We start from the raw sequence: 17715 nt of genomic DNA, 5'->3' as shown, positions 1-17715 counted from the left end.
CTCGGACACTTATTCGGACCCTCTTGCACGATGGCAAATATGTAATTATGGTGTTTACTTACCATTTCTCATGCATTCGGCTTTAAACACTCGGACACTTATTCGGACCCTCTTGCATGATGGCAGGTATGTAATTATGTTGTTTCCTTGGTATTTCTCATGCATTACGATTTACACACCCAGCACTTCTTCAGACCCTCTTGCAAGATGGCAGATATGTAATTAGGTGTTTAGTTGGCATTTTTTAGGCATTACGGTTTAGACACCCAGTACGTATTCGGACCCTCTTGCATGATGGCAAATATCTAATTATGGTGTTTACTTGGCATTTCTCTTGCATTATGGTCTAAACAATCCGACGCATATTCGGACCCTCTTGGATGATGGCGGAGATGTAATTATGGTGTTTTCATCCCTTTTCTCACGCATTTGGGTTCGAACACTCGGACACTTATTTAGACCCTCTTGCATGATGGCAGATATGTAATTACGGTGTTTACTTGCCATGTCTTACGCATTAGGGTTTAAACACTCGGACACTAATTCAGACCCTCTTGCATGATGGCAGATACGTAATTATGGTGTTTACTGGCCATTTCTCTTGCATTAGGGTTTAGACACCCAGCACTTCTTCAGACCCCCATGCAAGATAGCAGATATGTAATTAGGTGTTTATTTGGAATTTTTCAGGCATTAGGGTTTAGACACCCAGCACTTATTCGGACCCTCTTGCATGGTGACAGATATGTAATTATGGTGTTTACTTGACATTTCTTATGTATTATGGTCTAAACAATCGGACGCATATTCGGACCCTCTTGGATGATGGCGGATATGTAATTAGGGTGGTTTCTTGCCGTTTCTCACGCATTAGGGTTCGAACACTCGGACACTTATTCGGACCCTCTTCCATGATGGCAGATATGTAATTACGGTGTTTACTTGCCATGTCTTATGCATTACGGTTTAAACACTCGGACACTAATTCAGACCCTCTTGCATGATGGCAGATATGTAATTATGGTGTTTACTTGCCATTTCTCATGCATTAGGGTTCGAACACTCGGACAGTTATTCGGGCCCTCTTGCATGATGGCAGATATGTAATTATGGTGTTTGCCTGCCATTTCTCACGCATTAGGGTTCGAACCCTCGGACACTTATTCGGACCCACTTGCATGATGGCAGATATGTAATTATGGGGTTTACTTGGGATTTCTCATGCATTAGGGTTCGAACACTCGGACACTTATTCGGACCCTCTTGCATAATGACAGATATGTAATTACAGTGTTTACTTGTCATTTCTCAAGCATTAGGGTTTAAACACTCGTACACTTATTCGGAACCTCTTGCATGATGGCAGATATGTAATTAGGGTGTTTACATGCCATTTCTCATACATTAGGGTTCGAACACTCGGACACTTTTTCAAACCCTCATACATGATGGCAAATATGTAATTATGGTGTTTATTTGCCATTTCTCATGCATTAGGGTTCAAACATTCGGACACTTATTCGGACCCTCTTGCATGATGGCAGATATGTAATTACGGTGTTTACTTGCCATGTCTCATGCATTAGGGTTTAAACCCTCGGACACTAATTCAGACCCTCTTGCATGATGGCAGATATGTAATTATCGTGTTCACTTGCCATTTCTCATGCATTAGGCTTCGAACACTCGGACACTTATTCGGACCCTTTTGCATGATGGCAGAAATGTAATTATGGTGGTTACTTGCAATTTCTCATGCATTAGGGTTCGAACACACCGACACTTATTCGGACCCTCTTCCATGAAGGCAGATATGTAGTTACGGTGTTTACTTGCCATTTCTCATGTATTAGGGTTCGAACACTCGGACACTTATTCGGACCCTATTGCATGATGGCAGATATGTAATTATGGTGTTTACTTGCCATTTATCTTGCATTAGGGTTCGAACACTCGGACACTTATTCGGACCCTCTTGCATCATGGCAGAAATGTAATTACGGTGTTTACATGCAATGTCTCATGCATTAGGCTTTAAACACTCGGACACTAATTCAGACCCTCTTGCACTATGGCAGATATGTAATTATGGTGTTTACTTGCCATTTCTCATGCATTAGGGTTCGAACACTCGGACACTTATTCGCACCCTCTTGCGTGATGGCAGATATGTAATTATGGTGTTTAGTTGCCATTTCTCATGCATTAGGGTTTGAACATCAGGACACTTATTCGGACCCTCATGCATGATGGCAGATATGTAATTACAGTGTTTACTTGCCATTTCTCTCGCATTAGGGTTCGAACACTCGGACAGTTATTTGGACCCTCTTGCATGATGGCAGATATGTAATTATGGTGTTTACTTGCCATTTCTCATGCATTAGGGTTCGAACACTCGGACACTTTTTCAGACCCTCTTGCATGATGACAGATATGTAATTACAGTGTTTACTTGTCATTTCTCATGCATTAGGGTTTAAACACTCGTACACTTATTCAGAACCTCTTGCATGATGGCAGATATGTAATTATGGTGTTTACTAGCCATTTCTCATACATTAGGGTTCGAACACTCGGACACTTATTCAAACCCTCATACATGATGGCTGATATGTGATTATGGTGTTTACTTCCCATTTCTCATGCATTAGGGTTCGAACACTCGGACACTTATTCAGACCCTCTTACATGATGGCAGATATGTAATTACGGTGTTTACTTGCCATGGCTCATGCATTAGGGTTTAAACCCTCGGACACTAATTCAGACCCTCTTGAATGATGGCAGATATGTAATTATCGTGTTCAGTTGCAATTTCTCATGCATTAGGGTTCGAACACTCGGACACTTATTCGGACCCTGTTGCATGATGGCAGAAATGTAATTATCGTGTTTACTTGCAATTTCTCATGCATTAGGGTTCGAACACTCCGACACTCATTCAAACCCTCTTACATAATGGCAGATATGTAATTATGGTGTCTACTTGCCATTTCACAAGCATTAGGGCTCGAACACTGGGACACTTATTCGGACCCTCTTGCATGATGGCCGACATGTAATTATGGTGTTTACTTGTCGTTTCTCTTGCATTAGGGTTCGAACACTCGGACACTTATTCGGACCCTCTTGCATGATGGCAGATATGTAATTATGGTGTTTACTTGCCATTTCTCACGCATTAGGGTTCGAACACTCGGACACTTATTCAGACCCTCTTGCATGATGACAGATATGTAATTACAGTGTTTACTTGTCGTTTCTCATGCATTAGGGTTTAAACACTCGTACACTTATTCGGAACCTCTTGCATGATGGCAGATATGCAATTATGGTGTTTACTTGCCATCTCTCATACATTAGGGTTCGAACACTCGGACACTTATTCACACACTCTTACATGATTGCAGATATCTAATTATGGTGTTTACTTGCCATTTCTCACGCATTAGGGTTCGAACAATCGGACACTTGTTTGGACCCTCTTGCATGATGGCAGATATGCAATTACGGTGTTTACCTGCCATTTCTCATCCATTAGGGTTGGAACACTCGGACACTTATTCGGACCCTCTTGCACGATGGCAAATATGTAATTATGGTGTTTACTTACCATTTCTCATGCATTCGGCTTTAAACACTCGGACACTTATTCGGACCCTCTTGCATGATGGCAGGTATGTAATTATGTTGTTTCCTTGGTATTTCTCATGCATTACGATTTACACACCCAGCACTTCTTCAGACCCCCTTGCAAGATGGCAGATATGTAATTAGGTGTTTAGTTGGCATTTTTCAGGCATTACGGTTTAGACACCCAGTACGTATTCGGACCCTCTTGCATGATGGCAGATATCTAATTATGGTGTTTACTTGGCATTTCTCTTGCATTATGGTCTAAACAATCCGACGCATATTCGGACCCTCTTGGATGATGGCGGAGATGTAATTATGGTGTTTTCATCCCTTTTCTCACGCATTTGGGTTCGAACACTCGGACACTTATTTAGACCCTCTTGCATGATGGCAGATATGTAATTACGGTGTTTACTTGCCATGTCTTACGCATTAGGGTTTAAACACTCGGACACTAATTCAGACCCTCTTGCATGATGGCAGATATGTAATTATGGTGTTTACTGGCCATTTCTCTTGCATTAGGGTTTAGACACCCAGCACTTCTTCAGACCCCCATGCAAGATAGCAGATATGGAATTAGGTGTTTAGTTGGAATTTTTCAGGCATTAGGGTTTAGACACCCAGCACTTATTCGGACCCTCTTGCATGGTGACAGATATGTAATTATGGTGTTTACTTGGCATTTCTTATGTATTATGGTCTTAACAATCGAACGCATATTCGGACCCTCTTGGATGATGGCGGATATGTAATTAGGGTGGTTTCTTGCCGTTTCTCATGCATTAGGGTTCGAACACTCGGACACTTATTCGGACCCTCTTCCATGATGGCAGATATGTAATTACGGTGTTTACTTGCCATGTCTTATGCATTACGGTTTAAACACTCGGACACTAATTCAGACCCTCTTGCATGATGGCAGATATGTAATTATGGTGTTTACATGCCATATCTCATGCATTAGGGTTCGAACACTCAGACAGTTATTCGGACCCTCTTGCATGATGGCAGATACGTAATTATGGTGTTTACTTGCCATTTCTCATGCCTTAGGGTTTGAACACTCCGACACTTATTCACAACCTCTTGCATGATGGCAGATATGTAATTACGGTGTTTACTAGCCATTTCTCATGCATTATGGTTCGAACACTCCGAAACTTATTTGGACCCTCTTGCATGATGGCAGATATGTAATTATGGTGTTTACTTGCCATTTCTCTTGCATTAGGGTTTGAACAATCGGACACTTATTCGGACCCTCTTGCATGATGCCAGATATGTAATTATGGTGTTTACTTGCCATTTCTCATACATTAGGGCTCGAACACTCGAACACTCATTCAAACCCTCTTACATAATGGCAGATATGTAATTATGGTGTCTACTTGCCATTTCACAAGCATTAGGGCTCGAACACTGGGACACTTATTCGGACCCTCTTGCATGATGGCAGATATGTAAATATGGTGTTTACTTGCCATTTCTCATGCATTAGGGTTCGAACACTCGGTCACTTATTCGGACACCCTCTTGCGTGATGGCAGAAATGTAATTACGGTGTTTACTTGCCATGTCTCATGCATTAGGGTTTAAACACTCGGGCACTAAGTCAGACCCTCTTGGATGATGGCATATATGTAATTATGGTGTTTACTTTCCATTTCTCATGCATTAGCGTTCGAACACTCGGACACTTATTCGGACCCTCTTGCGTGATGGCAGATACGTAATTATAGTGTTTACTTGCCATTTCTCATGCATTAGGGTTCGAACACTGGAACACTTATTCGGACCCTCTTGCATGATGGCAGATATGTAATTACAGTGTTTACTTGCCATTTCTCATGCATTAGGGTTTGAACACTCTGACACTTATTTGGACCCTCTTGCATGATGGCAAATATGTAATTACAGTGTTTACTTGCCATTTCTCATGCGCTAGGGTTCGAACACTCGGACACTTATTCGGACCTTCTTGCATTATGGCAGATATGTAATTATCGTGTTTACTTTCCATTTCTCAAGCATTAGGGTTCGAACACTCGGACACTTATTCGGACCATCTTGAATGATGACAGATAGGAAATTATAGTGTTTACTTATCATTTCTCATGCATTAGGGTTTAAACACTCGTACACTTATTCGGACCCTTTTGCATGATGGCAGATATGTAATTATGGTGTTTACTTGCCATTTCTCATACATTAGGGTTCGAACACTCGGACACTTATTCAAACCCTCTTACATGATGGCGGATATGTAATTATGGTGTTTGCATGCCATTTCTCATGTATTAGGGTTCAAACACTCGGACATTTATTCAGACCCTCTTTTATGATGACAGATATGTAATTACAGTGTTTACTTGTCATTTCTCATGCATTAGGGTTTAAACACTCGTACACTTATTCGGAACCTCTTGCATGATGGCAGATATGTAATTATGGTGTTTATTTGCCATTTCTCATACATTAGGGTTCGAACACTTGGACACTTATTCAAACCCTCATACATGATGGTAGATATGTAATTATGGTGTTTACTTGCCATTTCTAATGCATTAGGGTTCGAACGCTCGGACACATATTCGGACCCTCTTGCATGAAGGCAGATATGTAATTACGGTGTTTACTTGCCATGTCTCATGCATTAGGGTTTAAACACTCAGACACTAATTCAGACCCTCTTGCATGATGGCAGATATGTAATTATCGTGTTCACTTGCCATTTCTCATGCATTAAGGTTTGAACACTCGGACACTTATTCGGACCCTTTTGCAAGATTGCAGATATGTAATTATGGTGTTTACTTTCCATTTCTCAAGCATTAGGGTTCGAACACTCGGACACTTATTCGGACCATCTTGCATGATGACAGATAGGAAATTACAGTGTTTACTTATCATTTCTCATGCATTGGGGTTTAAACACTCGTACACTTATTCGGACCCTTTTGCATGATGGCAGATATGTAATTATGGTGTTTACTTGCCATTTCTCATACATTAGGGTTCGAACACTCGGACACTTATTCAAACCCTCTTACATGATGGCAGATATGTAATTATGGTGTTTGCATGCCATTTCTCATGTATTAGGGTTCAAACACTCGGACACTTATTCAGACCCTCTTTTATGATGACAGATATTTAATTACAGTGTTTACTTGTCATTTCTCATGCATTAGGGTTTAAACACTCGTACACTTATTCAGAACCTCTTGCATGATGGCAGATTTGTAATTATGTTGTTTACTTGCCATTTCTCATACATTAGGGTTCGAACACTCGGACATTTATTCACACACTCTTATATGATGGCGGATATGTAATTATGGTGTTTACTTGCCATTTCTCATGCATTTAGGTTCGAACACTCGGAAACTTATTCGGACCCTCTTGCATGATGGCAGATATGTAATTATGGTGTTTACCTGCCATTTCTCATCCGTTAGGGTTCGAACAGTCGGACACATATTCGGACCCTCTTGCATGATGGCAAATATGTAATTATGGTGCTTACTTATCATTTCTCATGCATTCGGCTTTAAACACTCGGACACTTATTCGGACCCTCTTGCATGATGGCAGATATCTAATTATGGTGTTTCCTTGGTATTTCTCATGCAATATGATTTAGACAACCGGCACTTCTTCCGACCCTCTTGTATGATGGCAGATATGTAATTAGGTGTTTAGTTGGCATTTTTCAAGCATTAGGGTTTTGACACCCAGCACTTATTCGGACCCTCTTGCATGATGGCAGATATGTAATTAGGGTGTTTACGGGGCATTTCTCATGCATTATTGTCTAAACCATCGGACACATATTCGGACCCTCTTGGATGAGGGCGGATATGTAATTATGTTGTTTTGTTGCCTTTTCTCATGCATTTGGGTTCGAACACTCGGACACTTATTCGCACCCTCTTGCATGATGGCAGATATGTAATTACGGTGTTTATTTGCCATGTCTTATGCAATAGGGTTTAAACACTCGGACACTAATTCAGACCCTCTTGCATGATGGCAGATATGTAATTATGGTGTTTACTTGCCATTTCTCATGCATTAGGGTTTAGACACCCAGCACTTCTACAGACCCCCTTGCAAGACGGCAGATATGTAATTAGGGGTTTAGTTGCCATTTTTCAGGCATTAGGGTTTAGACACCCAGCACGTATTCGGACCCTCTTGCATGATGGCAGATATGTAATTATGGTGTTTACTTGGCATTTCTCATGCATTATTGTCTAAACAATCGAACGCATATTCGGACCCTCTTGGATGATGGCGGATATGTAATTATCTTATTTTCTTGCCTTTTCTCATGCATTAGGGTTCGAACACTCGGACACTTATTCGGAACCTCTTGCACGATGGCAGATATGTAATTACGGTGTTTACTTGCCATGTCTTATGCATTAGGGTTTAAACACTCGGACAGTAATTCAGACCCTCTTGCATGATGGCAGATATGTAATTATGGTGTTTACTTGCCATTTCTCATGCATTAGGGTTTAGACACACAGCACATCTTCAGACCCCCTTGCAAGATGGCAGATATGTAATTAGGTGTTTAGTTGTCATTTTTCAGGCATTAGGGTTTAGACACCCAGCACTTATTCGGACCCTCTTACATGATGCCAGATATGTAATTATGGTGTTTACTTGGCATTTCTCATGCATTATGGTCTAAACAATCGGACGCATATTCGGACCCTCTTGCATGATGGCGGATATGTGATTATGGTGTTTTCTTGCCATTTCTCATGCATTAGGGTTCGAACACTCGGACACTTATTCGGACCCTCTTGCATGGTGGCAGATATGTAATTACGGTGTTTACTTGCCATGTCTTATGCATTACGGTCTAAACACCCGGACACTAATTCAGACCCTCTTGCATGATGGCAGATATGTAATTATGGTGTTTACTTGCCATTTCTCATGCATTAGGGTTCGAACACTCGGACACTTATTCAGACCCTCTTGCATGATGGCAGATATGTAATTACGGTGTTTACATGCCATTTCTCAGGCATTATGGTTCGAACACTCCGACACTTATTTGGACCCTCTTGCATGATGGCAGATATGTAATTATGGTGTTTACTTGCCATTTCTCTTGCATTAGGGTTCGAACACTCGGACACATATTCGGACCCTCTTGCATGATGGCAGATATGTAATTGTGGTGTTTACTTGCCATTTCTCGTACATTAGGGTTCGAACACTCGGACACTTATTCAAACCCTCTTACATGATGGCAGATATGTAATTATGGTGTTTACTTGCCATTTCACAAGCATTAGGGCTCGAATACTCGGACACTTATTCGGACCCTCTTGCATGACGGCAGATATGTAAATATGGTGTTTACTTGCCATTTCTCGTGCATTAGGGTTCGAACACTCGGTCATTTATTCGGACACCCTCTTGCGTGATGGCAGAAACGTAATTACGGTGTTTACTTGCAATGTCTCATGCATTAGGGTTTAAACACTCGGACACTATGTCAGACACTCTTGCATGATGGCAGATATGTAATTATGGTGTTTACTTGACATGTCTCATGCATTAGGGTTCGAACACTTGGACACTTATTCAGACCCTCTTGCATGATGGCAGATATGTAATTATGGTGCTTGCTTGCCATTTCTCATGCATTAGGGTTCGAACACTCGAACACATATTCAGACCCTCTTGTATGATGGCAGATATGTAATAACAGTGTTTACTTGCCATTTCTCATGCATTAGGGTTCGAACACTAGGACACTTATTCGGACCCTCTTGCATGATGGCATATATGTAATTATGGTGTTTACTTGCCATTTCTCATCCATTAGGGTTCGAACACGAGGACACTTATTCGGACCAGTTTGCATGATGACAGATATGAAATTACAGTGTTTACTTGACATTTCTCATGCATTAGGGTTTAAAAACTACTACACTTATTCGGACCCTCTTGCATGATGGCAGATATGTAATTATGGTATTTACTTGCCATTTCTCATGGATTAGGGTTCGAACACTCCGACACTTATTTGGACCCTCTTGCATGATGGCAGATATGTAATTATGGTGTTTACTTGCCATTTCTCTTGCATTAGGGTTCGAACACTTGGACACTTATTCGGACCCTCTTGCATGATGGCAGATATGTAATTATGGTGTTTACTTTCCATTTCTCATACATTAGGGTTCGATCACTCGGACACTTATTCAAACCCTCTTACATAATGTTAGATTTGTAATTATGGTGTTTACTTGCCATTTCACAAGCATTAGGGCTCGAACACTCGGACACTTATTCGGACCCTCTTGCATGATGGCAAATATGTAAATATGTTGTTTACTTGCGATTTCTCATGCATTAGGGTTCGAACACTCAGTCACTTATTCGGACACCCTCTTGCATGATGGCAGAAATTTAATTACGGTGTTCACATGCCATGTCTCTTGCATTAGGGTTTAAACACTCGGACACTAAGTCAAACCCTCTTGCATGATGGTAGATATGTAATTATGGTGTTTACTTCCCATTTCTCATGCATTAGGGTTCGAACACTCGAACACTTATTCGGACCCTCTTGCATGATGGAAGATATATAATTACAGTGTTTACTTGCCAATTCTCATGCATTAGGGTTCGAACACTCGGACACTTATTCGGACCCTCTTGCACGATGGCAGATATGTAATTATGGTGTTTACTTGCCATTTCTCATGCATTAGCGTTCGAACACTCGGACACTTATTCGGACCATCTTGCATGATGACAGATATGAAATTACAGTGTTTACTTCTCATTTCTCATGCATTAGGGTTTAAACTCTCGTACACTTATTCGAATCCTTTTGCATGATGGCAGATATATAATTATGGTGTTTATTTGCCATTTCTCATACATTAGGGTTCGAACACTCGGACACTTATTCAAACCCTCTTACACGATGGCAGATATGTAATTATGGTGTTTGCTTGCCATTTCTCATGCATTAGGGTTCGAACACTCGGACACTTATTCGAACCCTCTTGCATGATGACAGATATGTAATTATGGTGTTTACTAGCCATTTCTCATCCATTAGGGTTCGAACACTCGGACACTTATTCAGACCCTCTTGCATCATGGCATATATGTAATTATGGTGTTTCCTTGGTATTTCTCATGCATTAAGATTTAGACACCCAGCACTTATTCGGACCCTCTTGCATGATCGCAGATATATAATTATGGTGTTTGCATGCCATTTCTCATATATTAGGGTTCGAACACTCAAACACTTTTTCGGACCCTCTGGCAGATATGTAATTATGGTGTTTACTTGCCATTTCTCATGCATTAGGGTTTAAACAATCGGACACATTTTCAGACCCTCTTTGACGATGGCGGATATGTAATTATGGTGTTTAGTTGGTATTTCTCATGCATTAGTGTTCGGACACTTGGACACTTATTCGGACCCTCTTGCATGATGGCTGATACGTAATTATGGTGTTTACTTACCATTTCTCATGCATTCGGATTTAAACACTCGGACACTTATTCGGACCCTCTTGCATGATGGCAGATATGTAATTATGTTATTTGTTTGCCATTTCTTATGCATTGTGGTTCGAACATTCGGACACTTAATCGGACCCTCTTCCATGATGGCAGGTATGTAATTACAGTGTTTACTTGCCATTTCTCATGCATTAGGGTTCAAACACTCGGACACATATTCGGATCCTCTTGCTTGATGACAGATATGTAATTACAGTGTTTACTTGTCATTTCTCATGCAATGGGGGTTAAACACTCGTCCACCTATTCGGACCCTCTTGCAATATGGCAGAAATGTAATCATGGTGTTTACTTGCCATTTCTCATACATTAGGGTTCGAACACTCGGACACTTATTCAAACCCTCTTGCATGATGGCAGATATGTAATTATGGTGTTTATTTGCCATTTCTCATACATTAGGGTTCAAACACTCCGTCACTTATCCGGACATTCCTGCGTGATGGCAGATATGTAATTATGGTGTTTACCTGCCATTTCTAATCCATTAGGGTTCGAACACTCGGAAACTTATTCGGACCCTCTCGCACAATGGCAGATATGTAATTATGGTGTTTATTTGGCATTTCTCATGCATTAGGGTTCGAACACTCGGACACTTATTCGGACTCTCTTGTATGATGGCAGATTTGTAATTACGGTGTTTGCTTGCGATTTCTCATGCATTAGGGTTTAAACACTCGGACACTAATTCAGACCCTCTTGCATGATGGCAGATATGTAATTATGGTGTTTACTTGCCATTTCTCATACATTAGGGTTCGAACACTCAGGCACTTATTCGGACCCTCTTGGATGATGGCAGATATGTAATTATGGTGTTTACTTGCCATTTCTCATACATTAGGTTTCGAACACTCGAACACTTATTCGAACCCACTTACATGATGGCAGATATGTAATTATGGTGTTTACTTGCCATTTCTCATGCATTAGGGTTCGAACACTCGGACACTTATTCAGACCCTCCTGGATGATGGCAGATATGTAATTGTGGTGTTTGCTTATCATTTCTCATACATTAGGGTTCGAACACTCGTACACTTATTCGGACCCTCTTGCATGATGGCAGATATGTAATTATGATGTTTACTTGCCATTTCTCATGCATTAGGGTTTAGACACCCAGCACTTCTTCAGACCCCCTTGCAAGATGGCAGATATGTAATTAGGTGTTTAGTTGGCATTTTTCAGGCATTAGGGTTTAGACACCCAGCACTTATTCGGACCCTCTTGCATGATGGCAGATATGTAATTATGGTGTTTACTGGGCATTTCTCATGCATTAGGGTTCGAACACTCGGACACTTATTCGGAACCGCTTGCATGATGGCAGATATGTAATTATGGTGTTTACTTGCCATTTCTCATGCATTAGGGTTCGAACACTCCGACACTTATTCGGACCCTCTTGCATGATGACAGATATGTAATTACGGTGTTTACTTGCCATTTCTCATGCATTATGGTTCGAACACTCCGACACTTATTTGGACCCTCTTGCATGATGTCAGATATGTAATTATGGTGTTTACTTGCCATTTCTCTTGCATTAGGGTTCGAACACTCGAACACTTATTCGGACCCTCTTGCGTGATGGCAGATATGTAATTATGGTGTTTACTTGCCATTTCTCATACATTAGGGTTCGAACAGTCGGACACTTATTCAAACCCTCTTACATGATGGCAGATATGTAATTATGGTGTTTACTTGCCATTTCACAAGCATTAGGGCTCGAACACTCGGAGAGTTATTCGGACCCTCTTGTATGATTGTAGATATGTGAATTTGGTGTTTACTTGCCATTTCTCATGCATTAGGGTTCGAACACTCTGTCACTTATTCGGACACCCTCTTGCATGATGGCAGAAATGTAATTACGGTGTTTACTTGCCATGTCTCATGCATTAGGGTTTAAACACTCGGACACTTAGTCAGACCGTCTTGCATGATGGCAGATATGTAATTATGGTGTTTACTTGACATTTCTCATGCATTAGGGTTCGAACACTCAGACACTTATTCGGACCCTCTTGCATGATGGCAGATATGTAATTATGGTGTTTACTTGCCATTTCTCATGCATTAGGGTTCGAACACTCGAACACTTATTCGGACCCTCTTGCATGATGGCGGATATGTAATTACAGTGTTTACTTGCCATTTCTCATCCATTAGGGTTCGAACACTCGGACACTTATTCGGACCCTCTTGCATGACGGCAGATATGTAATTATGGTGTTTACTTGCCATTTCTCATGCATTAGGGTTCGAACACTAGGACACTTATTCGTACCATCTTGCATGATGACAGATATGAAATTACAGTGTTTACTTGTCATTTCTCATGCATTAGGGTTTAAACACTAGTACACTTATTCGGACCCTCTTGCTTGATGGCAGATATGTAATTATAGTGTTTACTTGCCATTTCTCATGCAGTAGGGTTCGAACACTCCAACACTTATTTGGACCCTCTTGCATGATGGCAGATATGTAATTATGGTGTTTACTTGCCATTTCTCTTGCATTAGGGTTCGAACACTCGGACACTTATTTGGACCCTCTTGCACGATGGCAGATATGTAATTATGATATTTACTTGCCATTTCTCATACATTAGGGTTCGAACACTCGGAGACTTATTCAAACCCTCTTACATGATGGCAGATATGTTATTATCGTGTTTACTTGCCATTTCACAAACATTAGGGTTCGAACACTCGGACACTTATTCGGACCCTCTTGCACGATGGCAGATATGTAGTTATGGTGTTTACGTGCCATTTCTCATGCATTAGGGTTAGAACACTAGGGCACTTATTTAGACCATCTTGCATGATGACAGATATCAAATTACAGTGTTTACTTCTCATTTCTCATGCATTAGGGCTTAAACACTAGTACACTTATTCGGACCCTCTTGCATGATGGCAGATATGTAATTATGGTGTTTACTTGCCATTTCTCATGCATTAGGGTTCGAACACTCCGACACTTATTTGGTCCCTCTTGCATGATGGCAGATATGTAATTATGGTGTTAACTTGCCATTTCTCTTGCATTAGGGTTCGAACACTCGGACACTTATTCGGACCCTCTTCATGATGGCAGATATGTAATTATGGTATTTACTTGCCGTTTCTCATACATTAGGGTTCGAACACTCGGACACTTATTCAAACCCTCTTACATGATGGCAGATATGTAATTATCGTATTTACTAGCCATTTCACAAGCATTAGGGCTCGAACACTCGGACACTTAATCGGACCCTCTTGCATGATGACAGCCATGTAAATATGTTTTTTACTTGCCATTTCTCATGCATTAGGGTTCGATCACTCGGACACTTATTGGGACCGTCTTGCATGATGGCAGATATGTAATTATGGTGTTTACGTGCCATTTCTCATGCATTAGGGTTCCAACACTCGAACACTTATTCGGACCCCCTTGCATGATGGCAGATATGTAATTACTGTGTTTACTTGCCATTTCTCATGCATTATGGTTCGAACACTCCGACAATTATTCGGACCCTCTTCGATGATGGCAGATATGTAATTATGGTGTTTACATGCCAGTTCTCATGCATTAGGGTTCGAACACTCGGACACTTATTCGGACCCTCTTGCATGATGGCAGATATGTAATTATGGTGTTCACTTGCCCTTTCTCACGCATTAGGGTTCGAACACTCGAACACTTCTTCGGACCCTCTTGCATGATGGCAGATATGTAAGTACAGTGTTTACTTGCCATTTCTAATGCATTAGGATTCGAACACTCGGACACTTATTCGGATCCTTTTGCATGATGGCAGATATGTAATTATGGTGTTTACTTGCCATTTCACAAACATTAGGGTTCAAACACTCGGACACTTATTCAAACCCTCTTACATGATGGCAGATATGTAATTATGGTGTTTGCTTGCCCTTTCTCATGCATTAGGGTTCGAACACTCGGACACTTATTCGAACCCTCTTGCATGATGGCAGATATGTAATTATGGTGTTTACCTGCCATTTCTCATCCATTGGGGTTCGAACACTCGGACACTTATTCGGACCCTCTTGCATGATGGCAGATATGTAATTATGGTGTTTCCTTGATATTTCTCATGTATTACGATTTAGACACCCAGCACTTACTCGGACCCTCTTGCATGATCACAGATATGTAATTATGGTGTTTACTTGCCTTTTCTCATATATTAGGGTAAGAAACACTCAAACACTTTTTCGGACCCTCTTGCATGATGGCAGATATGTAATTATGGAATTCACTTGCCATTTCTCACGCATTAGGGTTTAAACAATCGGACACATTTTCTGACCCTCTTGGACGATGGGGGATATGTAATTATGGTGTTTACTTGGTATTTCTCATGCATTAGGGTTCGGACACTCCGACACTTATTCGGACCCTCTGGCATGATGGCAGATATGTAATTATGGTGTTTACTTACCATTTCTCATGCATTCGGATTTAAACACTCGGACACTTATTCGGCCCCTCTTGCATGAAGGAAGATATGTAATTATGGTGTTTCCTTGGTAATTCTCAAGCATTACGATTTAGACACCCAGCACTTATTCGGATCCTCTTGCATGATGGTAGATATGTAATTATGTTATTTGTTTGCCACTTCTTATGCATTATGGTTCGAACATTCGGACACTTATTCGGACCCTCTTTCATGGTGGCAGATATGTAATTACAGTGTTTAGTTGCCATTTCTCATGCATTAGGGTTCGAACACTCGGACACTTATTCGAATCCTCTTGCATGATGACAGATATGTAATTACAGGGTTTACTTGTCATTTCTCATGCAATGGGGTTTAAACACTAGTACACCTATTCGGACCCTCTTGGAAGATGGCAGATATGTAATCATGGTGTTTACTTGCAATTTCTCATACATTAGGGTTCGAAAACCCGGACACTTATTCAAACCCTCTTGCATGATGGTAGATATGTAATTATGGTGTTTATTTGCCATTTCGCATCCATTGGGGTTCGAACACTCGGACACTTATTCAGACTCTCTTGTATGATGGCAGATATGTAATTACGGTGTTTACTTGCGATTTCTCATGCATTAGGGTTTAAACACTCGGACACTAATTCAGACCCTCTTGCATGATGGCAGATATGTAATTATGGTTTACTTTCCATTTCTCATACAATAGGGTTCGAACACTCAGGTACTTATTCGGACCCTCTTGGATGATGGCAGATATGTAATTATGGTGTTTACTCTTCATTTCTCATACATTAGGTTTCAACCACTCGAACACTTATTCAAACCCTCTTACATGATGGCAGATATGTAATTACGGTGTTTACTTGCCATTTCTCACGCATTAGGGTTCGAACACTCGGACACTTATTCGGACCTTCCTACATGATGGCAGATATGTAATTATGGTGTTTACTTATCATTTCTCATACATTAGGGTTCGAACACTCGTACACTTATTCGGACCCTCTTGCATGATGGCAGATATGTAATTATGGTGTTTACTTGCCGTTTCTCATACATTAGGGTTCGAACACTCAGGCACTTATTCGAACCCTCTTGGATGATGGCGTATATGTAATTATGGTGTTTACTTGCCATTTCTCATACATTAGGTTTCGAACACTCGAACACTTATTCAAACCCTCTTACATGATGGCATATATGTAATTAAGGTGTTTACTTGCCATTTATCATGCATTAGGGTTCGAACACTCGGACACTTATTCGGACCCTCCTACATGATGGCAGATATGTAATTATGGTGTTTACTTCTCTTTTCTCATACATTAGGGTTCGAACACTCGTACACTTATTCGGACCCTCTTGCATGATAACAGATATGTAATTATGGTGTTTACTTGCCATTTCTCATACATTAGGGTTCGAACACTCAGGCACTTATTCGGACCCTCTTGGATGATGACAGATATGTAATTATCGTGTTTACTTGCCATTTCTCATACATTAGGTTTCGAACACTCGAACACTTATTCAAACCGTCTTACATGATGGCAGATATGTAATTATGGTGTTTTCTTGCCATTTCTCATGCATTAGGGTTCGAACACTCGAACACTTATTCAGACCCTCTTGCATGATGACAGATATGTAATTACTGTGTTTACTTATCATTTCTCATACATTAGGGTTCGAACACTCGTGCACTTATTCGGACCCTCTCGCATGATGGTAGATATGTAATTATGGTGTTTACTTGCCATTTCTCATACATTAGGGTTCGAACACTCGGGCACTTATTCAAACCCTCTTACATGATAGCAGATATGTAGTTATGGTGTTTACTTGCCATTTCTCATGCATTAGGATTCGAACACTCGGACACTTATTCGGACCCTCTTGCATGATGGCAGATATGTCATTATGGTGTTTACCTGCCATTTCTCATCCATTTGGGTTCGAACACTCAGACACTTATTCGGACCCTCTTGCAGGATG

This window comes from Camellia sinensis, chromosome 12 (assembly GCF_055761805.1).
Source record: "Camellia sinensis isolate YWXY chromosome 12, ASM5576180v1, whole genome shotgun sequence".
NCBI lineage: Eukaryota > Viridiplantae > Streptophyta > Magnoliopsida > Ericales > Theaceae > Camellia > Camellia sinensis.
This window is presented reverse-complemented; position numbering follows the sequence as displayed.